The sequence below is a fragment of the Lissotriton helveticus genome, chromosome 2_1, assembly GCF_964261635.1.
Source record: "Lissotriton helveticus chromosome 2_1, aLisHel1.1, whole genome shotgun sequence".
NCBI classification, from domain to species: domain Eukaryota; kingdom Metazoa; phylum Chordata; class Amphibia; order Caudata; family Salamandridae; genus Lissotriton; species Lissotriton helveticus.
The window spans coordinates 1111136063-1111152134 of NC_136059.1; the positions used below are offsets into that span (position 1 = coordinate 1111136063).

Sequence of the window (16072 nt, forward strand, 5' to 3'; positions counted from 1 at the left end):
ACCACATCCTTAAACACAGAGCCACCGTACATATTTTATAAGCTAAAATAATTAAAACAGTTGAAAAGGATTACATTAAACGTTTTCCACTCACCCATCAACCAGGTATTGCAGTCCCTGTAGGAATGGTGCACTTCCCCACCCTGGGAAAACAATGTTACTCAAATAAAGAAGATAAAAAGAAAGTAGCGCTTCACTGGCAAACTATGTAAAGTGGTGCTAATGTGTGTGGGTGTGATTAACACCAATCTGGCCTGTCTGTAAGCGCTCTGTATTGCTTTATTTAGTTATTTATTTTTCGTCTTTTGATCCTTTTTTTCCTCTTGGTCTGGAGGTGTCACTTTGGAATAGAATAAGGTCAGAAAACGACAACATTTGCAGCAAAAGTGTTTAGTTCTTTTTTTGGAACCATTTCAATGTCTTTTTTCCTTCTCTGCCCGTCTCAGAGTGGCCGAGCCTTATCCATAGGCATTGGCTATTTCTTTGGAGGGTGCAGGATAACAAAAGGCAGGTGGCCTCTGTAACTGGCGGAAGCTCACAGGGCAAATGCAGGGCCATTATAGAAAGCACTTTTGCGCGCTAATGGCCCTGCTAATCTTGGATGGTAGAGGGGAATTGTTTCCTCGTCCCCCCACCCTTGTCCCCCCACTCCAAAATCTGGGGGGGGATATATCCACCGCGTCTCCCACACTTCCTACGCCCATGGTTGCAATTAGTGTGCTTGACTTGAGACCCCGGTCTATCGGTCCCTATGTCTATCATGGTACTATGACTTGTTTGGGGACAAGCCGCACAAGACCCACAGGGGTAATGGCCCTGGACTGGTGGCAAGTTCCACAATGTGTCTTGAGTGGAAGGTGTTAAGACTTTATTAGCTGGTCGTGTATGCACCAGACTGTCTTTGATGTTGGAACTCTTTTTAAAAGCAAACAGAGGTGGAGGTAAAGATACTTTGTCAATGTTCAAAATACGCCAATGTTTGCGTATAGCCTTTTGAATGCCATTTGATGAGGTGCTAAATGTAGTCACACATGTAAGTCTGGAAGTATCAGACTTAGGTGCTTTGATTTCTAGCTGTGCATCCCTGTTGTTATTAGAAGCACGTTTCATGGACTGGCGAATCAACTTTCTGGGATATTGCCTCTCCTGCAATTGTAAAGAGAGATTCTGCATGTTCAGTGAATTTCTCTTTGGTTGAACAGTTGCGTCTAATGCGCAAAAATTGTCCATATGGCAAGTTGTTACGAATTGACCTGGGATGATGGCTAGTATATAGTAATAGTGAATTTAATGGCATCAGTTTCCTGTAAAGTTCACTTTGTAGTCCGTCTGCCGTGGGAAAAATTCTCAAGTCAAGGAAAGGCACATTGTCCTTGCTCACATCTACTGTGAATTTCAGGAATGCATTCCTAGAATTCAACCATGCTTGAACTTCAGAGATGGTGATCTCTTCGCCTCGCCATACCATGAAAACATTGTCAATATACCTTTTCCATTTCCAGAAATGCAAGTAAGGTTCCTGATACGGTGCCTCCGGTTGCAGCCTTGCAAAGCCCGGGGTACCGACGGAGAGGTAAGTCCTCTCAAACTTGATACTTTACATACTGTGAGATCCACACAATATGTTCTGCGCTACGCAGTATGCGCTGTGTTCCTGCCGCGTTAGTGCAATTGGTGTCATCTTTTGTATTGCTTACTCGCTTCCTGCTATTAATAGGCACTGTGCGAGGAGATATTAACAGGCGTGCATGACATCTATTTATAAGTAATTTGGAATGTCTCTTTTGAGATCTAAGCTGCCCTCAACAATTAGATTTTTATCGTTAAGCAGTAGAGGGGGTGTTTAAACAATTGTCGGCACCATTGACTGAGGTCCGTACAAGCTAAGCATTGTGTTAATATGCTACGTGCTAGCTTTTAAGTGCCTCTGACATTTGAGCTGCCCATGAGTCTCATAACTTTATAATTGAAGACAGCATGTGTGGTTGTACAATCAATCGCATCTTTGTCCATAAAAATTAACCACATCTTTGTCCATAAAAACCAGACAAAGAACATAAATATTAGGTGTTAGTTGACGCTTTGTTGACAGCGCTTAGCGAACACTTATACACTTGTTGAGGCTACATCGTTTGCTGAATATTGCATGGACTGATGGGGTTACAACGATTCCTTGAGCATCAACACTCTTGTTGTTCCTATTATGCTGAAAGCAAGTCGTGTAATAGGCTTTTCTTTGGGGCTAGTAAATAATGATATCTCTGCCTATCACCCAATTATATACACAGAGATAGAGTCTATGTTTCCTTTGGATCATTGTTTGATCAAGGTTAATATTGATTCACTGTTTGCTATGACACCTCATGCAATTGAACAATAGACAGTTACATATTTGATATACACATTACAGCTGAACTATGAATTTATTTCAAAGATACTATTTGTACCATACTTGTAGTTTCCTTTCATGGTTTTTATACTGTTCTTTCTAACAAAGCCTTTCGATTAGTCACAAGTTGTTGATACAAACAGACCACTGAATTGGATCTGATATTTTTACTGCTTGAGATAAACAGACCACTTATTTGGATCTGATAATTTCACAGTTTCATACTCTGTTCTTTTCAGAGCGGTGCCTCACGTCCTGAGCTGCTGCCAGGTGAGGTGATGATACTTACTCGTAATTTAAAGGTACGTTTCCATTGGACATCATAATAGTCAGTGTTACTAACTGACTGATGCATTATTTTCACTGACACATGATTAATTGATGTCCTACTTCCTTCTTCTACACAGGTTGACTGATACACCGTGAGCCTCCATCAGAGATATTGTGTGGTATAGGTTGTATTGGTTCCATTCACTTATTTATTGGTTACACCATTTTTTTAATACACATGATGCTGTAGCACATAACATCTAGGTCCTGAAGAAGGCTAGACACTTTTTAGGTCATGATAGCCAAAACATGTTGACCACAGTTGCAGTTATTATGTTAAAACTGCACTTTGCGAGGGAGGAGCCAAGCAGCCATCTGAAATGGCCGCATAGTCGCTCGGCTCCGCGAGCCCTTTCGCCCCACACGACTATCGTGCCGAATATCCTGACCCACAGTGCCATCCTTTGCCTACGGAAAGAAAGCGAACACCTACCGTCTGCTTCCGGAGCGTCTACGTGCCGCCGATTCTGGGAAATCTCCCCGTCTGCTTTGCGGCCCATGCGATGGTGGGACCGGGGTGTTGATTAGGCGGGGCCTCTGGCCTCGGCCGCAGCATCGACGGCCGTCGAGGGTGGAGCGGCGCCTCGCCGGTGGGGGCCGATGTTATGAACGACCGCTGCCAGCGGTAACGGCCCGAACTGATCGACGTGGACCCTCGTGGGACAGAGTGGCGGCGTGGGATCGGAGGGGGCGCTTGACTCCTGCTCCCTCCCCAACGTTTGTTGCCCTGGCATAACCGGAGATCGCTCTGATACAGGTGGGCGACTCCCGGGGCCCGGCGGGACTTTAGCCTTCTGGTGGCTCTCCTTTCTGGACCCTGCCCCACAATTTGTTTGCCCTGGAGATGCATCCTTCGGTGTCCTCACGGTGCGGCCCGCTCCCTGGATCTGTGCAGGGGACCGGCGCCGATCGGCTTAAGATGGCGGCTGGTGCCTTTCTTCGCGGCTCACGTCCGGGCCGGGCGGCTGTTGCAGAGATGGGACATGGATGCCCGCATCGCACGACGGAGTTCACACCCCGTGACGTGTCGGCTGCCTTAACGGCTGTGCAGGAGACTGTTGATTGCTACGCCCAAGTCCTGGGTACAAGACTGGATGCCATTGCTGTTTCGCTACCTATGACGACCATGGTTCTACTCCGGGAGTCGGCCGATGACCATGCTGCTGCCTCTGTGGGGAAGGTTTTGGTTCCTCGGAGGCTCCTTGGGCTGCTTGGAGCCCGGACTTCTTTGCCCGTGCTGGCCGTCTTGATCGCATGTATGACTGTATCCTTGGGACACATGTTTGACTGGCGGCTGGGAGTGGAGTGCTGTTTTCCTTCTTGGACTGGCCCCGGGGTTTCGCGGCCATGGCCGGACTGTTTGACTTTCTTCTCCTGGATGCTGTTCTTTTGTGTCAGCTTTTGGTAGTTCATGGGACCGGCGTTGTGGTTGCCTTATCTTTACTGTCTGTATTTGGGTCGCTTTGAATTATTATGTTTTTTTATGGCCCACCTATCCTGTTTGGACCTTCGAGACTGTGCTTCCCATTGCTTATTGATAGAACTTCAGGCAGTATTCTTATCAGACAGGGTCAGGGCTGAGGTGGCCTGCCATCTATTTGCTTTATTACTGACGGGCGGTGTGGTGGATATCTGTGATTGCTATTTCCTTGTTCCTGTGCCCAGGCTCTATTGATCTTTCTTGTGGTATTGTCTCCTTTTTGGGATTTTCGTAGTGTTGGGGTGAAGGGCGGGGCCGAGAGGCGCACTGAGGGTCCTCCTCCATTTCTCTCTTTTTCTTTTCATTTTCCTTCTTCTCTATCTTTCTATATTTCAGGCTCTATTAGGGCGACAGGCACGCGGCTGGGGGGTAGGCCATGTCCTTCTGCGGGTGTGCAGGGTGGGGGGTTGCGGGCGAGGCGTATGTTTGTGTTCGTTTCTATGGCCCTTTAGTTTTTCTTTTTCTCAGTTGTCGTCGTTGCCTGTGTCTCTTGCGGTGTGTATGGCGCTGAAGGGTGGGGTTTGGACCTGTTGTATGCTGGGGCTGTGCTTTTGCTTCTCCTTTTATGTATATTTTATCCCCTGGGGCCCCCCCTCGTACAGGTACTGTTTCATCTATCCTGATCTATACACTATCGTGGGACTGCGTGTGACTGCGTGACGCTTCTTTTCGCTCCTTATTAGTAAAATGAACCTTTCATATCCTTAATCGAGCTGCTATGCCGCATCCGAATTCTGTACTGTTACTGTATTATCCTGTGCTTTGAATTGTTGCCACAATGCTTATCGCTTGCAATGTTTTGAATTTACTAGCGGCCAGCCGAGATGGTTGTAGGCCCATCTATGTACTCTAATTTGCTACAAATAAAGGTTCGTTAAAAAAAACCACAAAAAAAAAACTGCACTTTGCACTGTTTTTAATCCTAACATCAAGATATAACTATTAAATGTCCTTCTTCTCCCCTGATAGTTAGTTTCAGCTCACTTTTCACACTTCTGTATTAGTTTGCACTGACATACAACCTCGCTCCTCACTCACATACAACATTCACAGCTCTTCCTCTTGGGTTTTAGTAGCCCTTAGTCAATTCTATCATCAATAAAAACATCACAGAGCTCCTCCCTCACAGTGAGGGGATTGTAACCCTTGGCTGTACTATGAGTTACAGCCGGGAGGAGTTCCCAGATGATGAAGCATGTCACTTCGGTGAGTGATGGGATTCTGTCCTTTAAGTTAGGACTTCCTGTGTAGATTAAGTTTCTGGTGCACTGTTGGCACACATGTCACCTTAGTTGTAGGTTGCATCTTTAACCCCTTCCAGGCTGATGACGAGCTCAGCTCGTCATGAGCGTAACCTGCCGTGCGCTCATGACGAGCTGAGCTCGTCATGTAACGCGGTAATTTTAAAATTGCCGCGTACAGCGGGAAAAGCCGCCGCATCGATGCGGTTAAACCCTCTGACTTTATTGTTTTGGATATGTCCATTTGAAGATCATCTGGAGTAGGCAGTGGGTGTGGAAGTCGGAGGATTATACAGTGTTGTTTTGGAAGTTCATTGAGGGCGAGGAGTAGAGGATGATGCTGAGGTTGTGTGCATGGTCGATGGATGTTGGGGGGGGTTCTGAATGCTGCTGGCCACCAGGATTTATCCCATGCCGAGGGAGTGGAGCCCAGGATGAGGACTTAGGTTTTGCCAGAGATGAGTTGAAGGCAGCTCTCCTTCATCCAGGCAGCTACTGCCTTCATCCCATTGTGGAAGTTGCTCTTAGCAGTTGTAGGTTCTTGGTGAGGGAGAGAATCAGCTACTTTTACTTTACTTAAGAATAAGATGTGTGTCGTCAGCGTAGGAGACACTCTTGAGTCTGTGGTTTCTAATGAAGGCAGCAAGCAGGACCATGTAGATGTTGAAGTGGGTGGGGCTCAGAGAAGAGCCCGGGGGGACTCCACAGCTGATCTCTGTAGGTTCTGAGGAGAACAGTGGAAGCCTGAGTCTCTGGGTTCGTCCGGTGAGGAAGGAGCGGATCCACTCTAACCCTTTGCTGCAGATGCCGGCGGGTAGGAGACAGTGTTGAAGTTGGCAGAGAGGTCCAAGAGGATGAGGACTTCGGTTTGCCCTGGGCCGAGGAGAGTGTGGATATTGTCAGTTGTGGCAAGGAGTGCAGTCTCAGTGCTATGGTTGCTCCTCAAGCCAGATTGGGAGGGCTCCAGGGTGAGGTGTGTTTTGATGAATTCTGTGAGTTGAACATTGATGCCCTTCTTCATGACTTTGGCTGGGAAAGGGAGCAGAGAGATGGGTCTGTGGTTCTTGAGGTCCGTTGGGTCGGCAATGGGTTTCTTCAGGAGTAGGTTGATCTCTGTGTGTTACCAGTCTTCAGGGAAGGTGTCAGATTTGATGGAGCAGTTGATGGTGGAGCAGAGTTCGGGGCAATGGTGGTGCCGGCTCTGTTTAAAATGTGTTGAAGGGGCAGGGGTTTCAGTGCCTCCAGAGCGGATTGTTTTCATGATCCCTAGGGTGTCATCAGGCGTGAGGGTGGTCCAGTCGAACAATCGGTTGGGTTCTGGAACATTCGAGTGCGGCCTGAATTGCGAAGCTGTCATAGATATTTATGATCTTGTAGTGGAAGAAGGTGGCGGGGTTGTCACAGGGGTCTTGGTAGGGGGATGTCTGTGGTGTCTGTGCAGGGTTTGTCAAATTCTTCAATTTTGTGGCTCTCTGGTTACAGACACAGACCTCTGCAGTGCATTAACTAATTGAGTGTTCATATGTAGGATAGTGCATTTACCACTGATTAATTTAACGGTCAGTCATTTTTCAGTAAAGCTGTGTGTTATTTTACATGTTGTCACTTGAAGGCGAAAGACTGAAATAGGCTACAGAGTATTTGTTTTCGTTAGCCACGCCTTTGACCCTGTCCCCATGCTCACTCACCCCGCATCCATTGAGCGCAGCATCACAGTTCCCATACTTTTCCATTGCACTTCGACCATTGTGCCCCTCCTCTTTTTTTTCTCCTTCCCTAATCGTTTCCTCTCTACCTTCCCCTATTCTCTTTATTTCTCTGTCTATAAGCCTCCCTGTGCTTGCTGCAATTTACCTTGGGGAGCTGAGGAAAGTGATAGAGGCACCAGTAGTGGACTTGAGCTTCAAAATCTGACCTTCGGTCACTCTAGTCCACTGGAAAATGCGCAGTGAAGTACAATGCCAGTCCGGCCCCGGCTAAGAAGTTGAGCCTTGGAAAGCTGTTGCCTTGGTTACGTTTTTCTTTATTTTTTTTCAAAGAAGTGCTTTAAAAGTAAAAAAAAATGCCATCAACTAAACCTGACCGCCACAAGTGTGTTGTGAAATGTGCAAATGTGGCTATTTTACTAGCAATTCTTTTTAATAGGGGACACGAATAAATCACCACCTAACCTAATTGGAGACAGTTACAATGTTACAACGCCCCTTAAAGACTTTAAAACAACGACTTTAAAAAAGAGACAGAAGATACATTGCTGTTTAACTGACAACCCAAAACTCCAAGCAAAATAAGTAAATGGTGTTCAAACGTAATATAAAAAATAAATACAATAAAAAAGCATAATTTGAACCACCTTTATCAATGAAGAGAAATTTATTTTTAGGTGGGTGGAACCAATGCACACAGGCTTTGTGCAGTCTTTCAAAGTGAAAGGAGCCATTGGGGATAATGTGCTGAGTCATTGCCTCATTCAGTGACAGCAAAATGTGAATGAAAATTTAACTGACTATTAGATAAAGGCAGATAACCAAAAGCCTCTTCTTATGCATGTTACATATTATTTTTGGGACAAACTATAGTCTGGCAAGATTACTTCAACTGCCTCAAAAGCCAGACTCCAAAAGAATGGGAACATCATGAGCTCAATTGGGAAGCGGGATCAGTGAGTGTAGGGGTGGGTTGAAAGACGTTGTTAAAGAAAATACATTATTTGGAAACTAGTTAGTTGGTCTTTCACCCATAGGTAAGTCCATTTTAAATGTAATACACACATCTTAGATGAAATGCAAATTAAATAAAGCTGTGGGAAATTATTTGTTCTGGTAGGAAAGATTAGTTGGCTAATGCAATATTTTTAGGTGTCAGAGTATGTGTAACCAGAGGTCACCGATATGAGCCCTTGATGGTAGACTGGGTAATAGTTACATGTCTATTTATAGTAATACAAGGTCCCAGCCTGTGACAGAGAGCACTGTGATTATTTATTTATTTATTTCAAAGTTTTATATAGCGCGAACAAGATCTTTGCAGATATCAGAGCGCTTTACAAGGACATGGGGTGATAGCATAATAGTAGGTAATAGTTGAGGTAGTTAGGTACAATATGCAAAATTACATAGGTAGGTCAAAATAAGAGGTAGGTCATAGTTGAGGTAGTATAGGTACACGGTGCATAGTCAAACAGGTAAACCAATAATAAGAAAGTACATAAAGAGGGAGCATAAACTTGTTTAAGCGTGCTTAAACTACTTTTGTAAATAGCATAGAGGTAGGCATAGTTGAGGTAGGAGAGTACAGGGTGCATAGTCACGCCGGAGAATCAATATTATAACAGTAGGTAATATTTGAGGTGGTGTAGGTGAAGGGTGCAGAGTCAGATAGGCACGACAATAATATAAGATAAGATATGCAGAGAGGGAACGTATACAGTCAAGTGAGACGATAATACAAGTAATACAAATAGACCAAGGGGCCAGGAAGGTAGTACAACGCGGAGTCCTGGAGGTACAGAATAATAGTTCATGTGTATTTCGCCAATGATCACAACATAAGCTACAAAATGTATAAAAAGATTAAGTGCTTAAGAGCTTTCAAAAGTTATATTTTTAGTAATACACTAGCTATACTTAGTTGCAAACCTGTTAATTGGTCTACATTCAAAGGGTGCATTGCATGGGTGTTAACGTCTTTATTGTACCTCTAAAACAAAAACAAAAAACTCTTTGACATCAATCATGAAGCTTCAAATGCTTCTATCAATTAAAGCCTATATTGTCTCCCAAGCAGCATTTAGATTTGTTGATTAATCAATTTCACACATTTTAATTTCTTTTAGATAGCAAGCACACTGGAGAAAAAATGTGTTTCTTTAGCATTCTGGCCCTCCCCTCACTTCACAGTGCAGGAGATCCTTTCCTTTCTTTTCGGCCCTTAAAAGTCACATTAACTGTTTAGAAATAGTTGTGTTTTTAACAAAAAGTATGGGGACTATTTTAGTAAAATGAAAAAAGCTTTGGGACGTCATTCATAGTAGATCCCAACGACTTTTGAACTCTGCCTACCGCCAAACCACATATTCAGGGTCAGACTGGCCTAAAGGGCAATCAGGCAGTGCCTGATGGGCTGGTTTGACAGATCAGTGTGTGTGCCATTTTGTAGCTGTTTATGGGCCTGTTTTATGGTCTGGTGGGCCGTTTTTTAGGTCTCGCTGAGCTAGCGCATGCGCTGCTCAGAGAGACATTTAGTAGGTGAGTTTTTAAAGTGCTACTGGCTGGCCTAGCGCTTGCGTTCATGTGAGCCTGCATGCGCGCAGCCGCCATCAGTCTCCTCACTCACTTTCTCTTTCACAGCCGCGCGGCCAATGCTTGTCTTCATTTCCGTTCCCACCATTGTTTGTGGCTGGACATTTTTGTCCGTGTAACCGAAACTCGCTCTTTCTTGATCCGCTGTGCACTCCCCGGTGATGTCACAATCCAGCACTTGTCTCCATGTACCCTTCATTCAGTGCCTGCGATGATGCTGGCCACATGCTGCTTTCGCCCTTTACGACAACCCGCCGGGAGGGACGCATTTACACTGACGACATTGCAGCTACACCGCACCATATGAGGAAACGTGCCTCGTGTTAAAAAAAACCCAGAAAGAATACATAAAACAACCGAGGCGAAAAAATGATTCTAGCGACAGCGCATCTCTTACTTGCAGCAGCGTAATCCATTTCCGTGCAAGGTTGTATTTTTCTTTGAAGGTCTTTAATTGTTATTTACAAACAAAGAATAAACAGATACGGAGTTAAAGGAACACTTCGAATTTACGTTTATTGAAACTAGTATTTTATCTTACTTTCTAGGTTTTTCATTTGTGCACTTCTAACGTGCATGGTCTATAGAGTTGCCAAGACTTACAGAGGAACGTCACAAGTAAAGGTTAGGTAAGACAAGTGCGGACAGGGTGTTTGCCCTGGGCACTCCTGTTTTTATAAACCCACCCTGAGGTGCTGGGAGGGTTATTAATCTGTTCTCTGTGCCCCTGCGACCAGCACCAGTCTGGGTTGAGGGAGGAGACATACTTATCAGTGCCAGGTGAGATAGTGGACATGGGCTGAAACCCTTCTTATATGCCCAATAAGGCTTGGCTCTTCCGGGTCAAGTTAGATAGTCACCAGTTAAAGAGCGTGAGTAACGCTTAGGGATGCCAGGTGTTCGCGCTCCGACTTAAAAACAAAACATTTAAAAAGTGATGTGTGGAATGCTTGAATTCTGGGAGCCACAATCTAAGTGCATTGTTTTCGCCACCATTTCACTCTGGATAGAGGCCAGTCATATGCAAATCAGAGATAGCCATGCTCCAATAGGAATGCTCCATCCTGAACTACATGTCAAAGCCACCTCTATTCTGAAAATCAAGCAGCCAGTGAACAGTTTCAGACATTTTGGGCCTCATCTGAGAGGTATTGCCCAGTGAGCATGGGAGTAAAGTCTGGGCGAATCTGTCACTCCTCACTTAAAAAAACTCCATCATGGAAGGTTAATTTCTTGAGTCTTCCAACCTTGCAGTACTTATTTTTTTCCGGAGTTTTATATAGCGCGAACTTGACCCGAAGGTATCAGAGCGCTTCACATGAGCACCAGTTGTATTACACAAGGACACAGCCTTTTTGATACCAGCCTTGGGATCTAGACGACGAGCAGTGGTGGGCCGCAGAGCAATGTCCATCCTGCAAAGCTGCAGAGCCTAGGGGCTGTGGAGGAGCTGTCTGGCCCTGGGACTCATCATCCTGTGCATTCAAATCGGTATTTTATTAGAGTAAATTAAGCCACAATGACAATTAGCAGTGCAAAATGTTACTTATGTAATTGGGATAGTATTGTTGCTGTTTGATGTCATTATGCACTGATCTCAAGGGGCGATCTTGTGCTAATAATTAATCAATTATTACGCTGATAGCATGGGTCATTTAGGTGTTATCACCCAGGATATGTCAGCCTAGGGACTATTTTGTACTGATGTGTGATATGCAGCATCTGACTAACATAGAGGTCGATTACGATGGCGGAAGGAAGGATGACCGCCGGCCTGTAGTATGCGGAAAATGCATTTAACAGTCCGCAACCGCGGATAGTCCGTCTGCCATAATAGGATGGGAAGCACTGCCAAATTTCCGTATGCTGCGGAAATACGTGTACCGCCGCGGAAACGCACCCGACCCCGCGGTGGACGTAACCAATCCAGAGACACTGCCGTACGGAATGACGTCTCTACCGTCCTCACAATCACCATGGCGGAAAATACACAGCAAATCGCTGCGGAAAAACCACCAGCCCGAACTCGGCGGAACCACCACAGCTGAGAGGCAAAACATTGCAGAGAGACACACCACAGGCAGACCACCGTCATGGACCCAGCCCTACACGCATTCCCGGTACTCTACGTGCTCCATCACCAGCAAGTCATCGACCGTCGCCGACGACGACGCAGGTACGCAAACACACAACACACACACCATGCACGTGTCCAAGCCCCTGCCCACAACAGAACCCCAGCTCTGGACAGGAACACACATACATGCACCCCCAGCAAAACCTCCTGGCTACAACTGACCCCACGCACCCTGAACACGCACCGTGAACAAACAGCCACACCACGGACATCGCAACGTAGCGGATCAGACGACGGATATCATACCCACAATCAACTAGGTAGGCAGGCAGGAATGGCTACACCACACAGCTCCCAGGCTCACATACACACACCGCCACACAAAGGCATAGCACACATAAGGAGACATGCTGGCCCACCCTCAGGCAAACACCACACCTACCCCACTAACAGACAGGGGCCCATACACCACACACCACAAAAATCAACCCTGCTGCACACACATCAAGAACAAACACACACACGATGAGCCCTGACATGTTGTCTGTCAAAGTCGAGACTGAACAACCTCTTGGGTAGCCACAAATCATGACTGTGACACCTGCACCATATAAAAACATCCACATAACCTGCAGTGTATGGGAAGCCACTGTTGTCCCAAAATAAGCCTCAGAGAGCCTCCCCCACCCTTACACAGTCCACAGCCATATTGTAATGACTGTCACCCCTGCCAAACTAAAGTAAACAGTGCTGGGCAATGGTCATGTCAAAGTGGCAGACACAGCATGTACGACAGCAGCAATATATCAACAATGCAAGGAGACAACCAGGAACGACACAGATAAACCACAACACAGGATTAACTTGCTTTATTGCACAGCACAGAGGTTGGCTTTGTGAGTAGGCAGGAGCATGCACACTGAATAGAACAGAGCAGGTCCATCTGAGGCAACACATGAGAGGGCACAATGCAGCATCCTAACAGCAACAGGGCAGTGTTCATAACAGAGCAGGTCCATCTGAGGCAGCACATGAGAGGGGCAAAGAGCATCAACAGTCCATGGCACAGAACAGAGCAGGTCCATCTGAGGCAGCACATGAGAGGGGCAAAGAGCATCAACAGTCCATGGCACAGAACAGAGCAGGTCCATCTGAGGCAGCACATGAGAGGGCACAATGCAGCATCCTAACAGCAACAGGGCAGTGTTCATAACAGAGCAGGTCCATCTGAGGCAGCACATGAGAGGGGCAAAGAGCATCAACAGTCCATGGCACAGAACAGAGCAGGTCCATCTGAGGCAGCACATGAGAGGGGCAAAGAGCATCAACAGTCCATGGCACAGAACAGAGCAGGTCCATCTGAGGCAGCACATGAGAGGGCACAATGCAGCATCCTAACAGCAACAGGGCAGTGTTCATAACAGAGCAGGTCCATCTGAGGCTGCACATGAGAGGGGCAAAGAGCATCAACAGTCCATGACACAGAACAGAGCAGGTCCATCTGAGACAGCACATGAGAGGGCACAATACAGCATCCTAACAGCAACAAGGCAGTGTTCAGAACAGAGCAGGTCCATCTGAGGCAGCACATGAGAGGGCACAATGCAGCATCCTAACAGCAACAGGGAAGTGTTCATAACAGAGCAGGTCCATCTGAGACAGCACATGAGAGGGGCAAAGAGCATCAACAGTCCATGGCACAGAACAGAGCATGTCCATCTGAGGCAGCACATGAGAGGGCACAATGCAGCATCCTAACAGCAACAGGGCAGTGTTCATAACAGAGCAGGTACATCTGAGGCAGCACATGAGAGGGCACAATGCAGCATCCTAACAGCAACAGGGCAGTGTTCACAACAGAGCAGGTACATCTGAGGCAGCACATGAGAGGGCACAATGCAGCATCCTAACAGCAACAAGGCACTGCTCAGAACAGAGCAGGTCCATCTGAGGCAGCACATGAGAGGGCACAATGCAGCATCCTAACAGCAACAGGGCAGTGTTCATAACAGAGCAGGTCCATCTGAGGCAGCACATGAGAGGGGCAAAGAGCATCAACAGTCCATGGCACAGAACAGAGCAGCAGGTCCATCTGAGGCAGCACATGAGAGGGCACAATGCAGCATCCTAACAGCAACAGGGCAGTGTTCATAACAGAGCAGGTACATCTGAGGAAGCACATGAGAGGGCACAATGCAGCATCCTAACAGCAACAGGGCAGTGTTCACAACAGAGCAGGTACATCTGAGGCAGCACATGAACGTGTGTCATGTGGACTGTCCCATGGACAATAATAATGCAAGGGTGGTTACAATGGACATTCCAGACATCAAGTACAATGCGATTTTAGTGATGGTAACTGCATCTTACAGCACAGAATCAGGTGGACTGTGGGACCTCGTAGTTTCGGACACAGTAGCAGGATCTGATACAGGAGTGTGAGCCACAGCGACAGCACTAGTGACTGACACATGAGCCATAGACCCAGACACACTGGCAGGACCGGATACAGGAGTGTGAGACACAGCCACAGCTCTAGTGACTGACACATGCGCCATAGACCCAGACACACTGGCAGGACCGGATACAGGAGTGTGAGACACAGCCACAGCTCTAGTGACTGACACATGAGCCATAGACCCAGACACACTGGCAGGACCGGATACAGGAGTGTGAGACACAGCCACAGAACTAGTGACTGACACATGAGCCATAGACCCAGACACACTGGCAGGACCGGATACAGGAGTGTGAGACACAGCCACAGCTCTAGTGACTGACACATGAGCCATAGACCCAGACACACTGGCAGGACCGGATACAGGAGTGTGAGACACAGCACCAGAACTAGTGACTGACACATGAGCCATAGACCCAGACACACTGGCAGGACCGGATACAGGAGTGTGAGACACAGCCACAGCTCTAGTGACTGACACATGAGCCATAGACCCAGACACACTGGCAGGACCGGATACAGGAGTGTGAGACACAGCCACAGCACTAGTGACTGACACATGAGCCATAGACCCAGACACACTGGCAGGACCGGATACAGGAGTGTGAGACACAGCCACAGCTCTAGTGACTGACACATGAGCCATAGACCCAGACACACTGGCAGGACCGGATACAGGAGTGTGAGACACAGCCAGAGCTCTAGTGACTGACACATGAGCCATAGACCCAGACACACTGGCAGGACCAGATACAGGAGTGTGAGACACAGCCACAGCTCTAGTGACTGACACATGAGCCATAGACCCAGACACACTGGCAGGACCGGATACAGGAGTGTGAGACACAGCCACAGCACTAGTGACTGACACATGAGACATAGACCCAGACACACTGGCAGGACATGTCCCTGGACAGTGACCAACAAATACCATGCCAGCATCTGAGACATGAGAGTGGCGGACACACACAGTGGCAGTACCTGAAACAGGAGAGGGCACAACTGACACAGTGCTACTACATGAGGCATGACAGCGAACAACAGACACAGTGCCACTATCTGACACATGAGAGTGAACTGCAGCTGGCCCACTAGGACCACTGAAATGATGAGCCACAGGGCTGTATGGGCCAGGAGGCAGGGTGGCTCTGGGAGCTGGGGACAGCTGTACTGGAGCGACATTGGGGTGGCCAGGTATCACTGGTGTGTGTTTCCGTTTCTTTGGGATATGTAAGTGCTCCCTGGACATGACTGGACTGGTAAGTGGTGCAGGCTCATCTGAAACATCGCACATCAAAGGTGGATCATGTGCTGGTGGGAGTCTGCCCTCTGGGGATGTGCTGGACCCTGCTTGATGCTTGCTCTGGCCCTGCCTTCTGCCCTCTGCATCATGTGTAATGGGGGATGCAACAACAGTGTACTCCTTCCTCTTCATCACCGGGGGGTGGATGGGAGCAGAGGTATGGGGTGACTCCACCTCTGACACATGTGCTTTACGTTCCTTCACTAACACCAGCTTCAGGGGATGCAGGGGTGATAGCTGCCTGTCCTTGGTGGATGTCCTGTCCATGGGAGAAGCCTTGGCCCTGGGATCTGCCTGCTCCCTGGGAGGTGCCTTGTCCGTGGGAGTGTCCCTGTCCTTGGGAGGTGCCCTGTCCTTAGTAGTGTCCCTGTCCTTGGGAGGTGCCCTGTCCTTGGGAGGTGTCCTGGCCTTGGGAGGTGCCCTGTCCTTAGTAGTGTCCCTGTCCTTGGGAGGTGCCCTGTCCTTGGGAGGTGCCCTGTCCTTGGGAGGTGCC

At 47.5% G+C, this 16072-nt stretch overlaps 1 long non-coding RNA gene across 4 annotated transcripts in view; it reads right to left on the reverse strand.

Moving 5' to 3' along the window:
- The window catches only part of LOC144818463 (uncharacterized), a 68858-nt gene that overhangs the window by 17239 nt on the left and 35547 nt on the right, over positions 1–16072 (reverse strand). Inside the window, exon 5 of one of the 4 annotated variants that reach the window (XR_013607107.1) lies at positions 12679–13259. The exons of the other annotated variants lie outside the window; for them this stretch is intronic. This is a non-coding gene — a long non-coding RNA (uncharacterized LOC144818463). Of the gene's footprint in view, positions 1–12678; positions 13260–16072 lie in introns of those variants that run through there. 4 annotated transcript variants of the gene reach the window in all.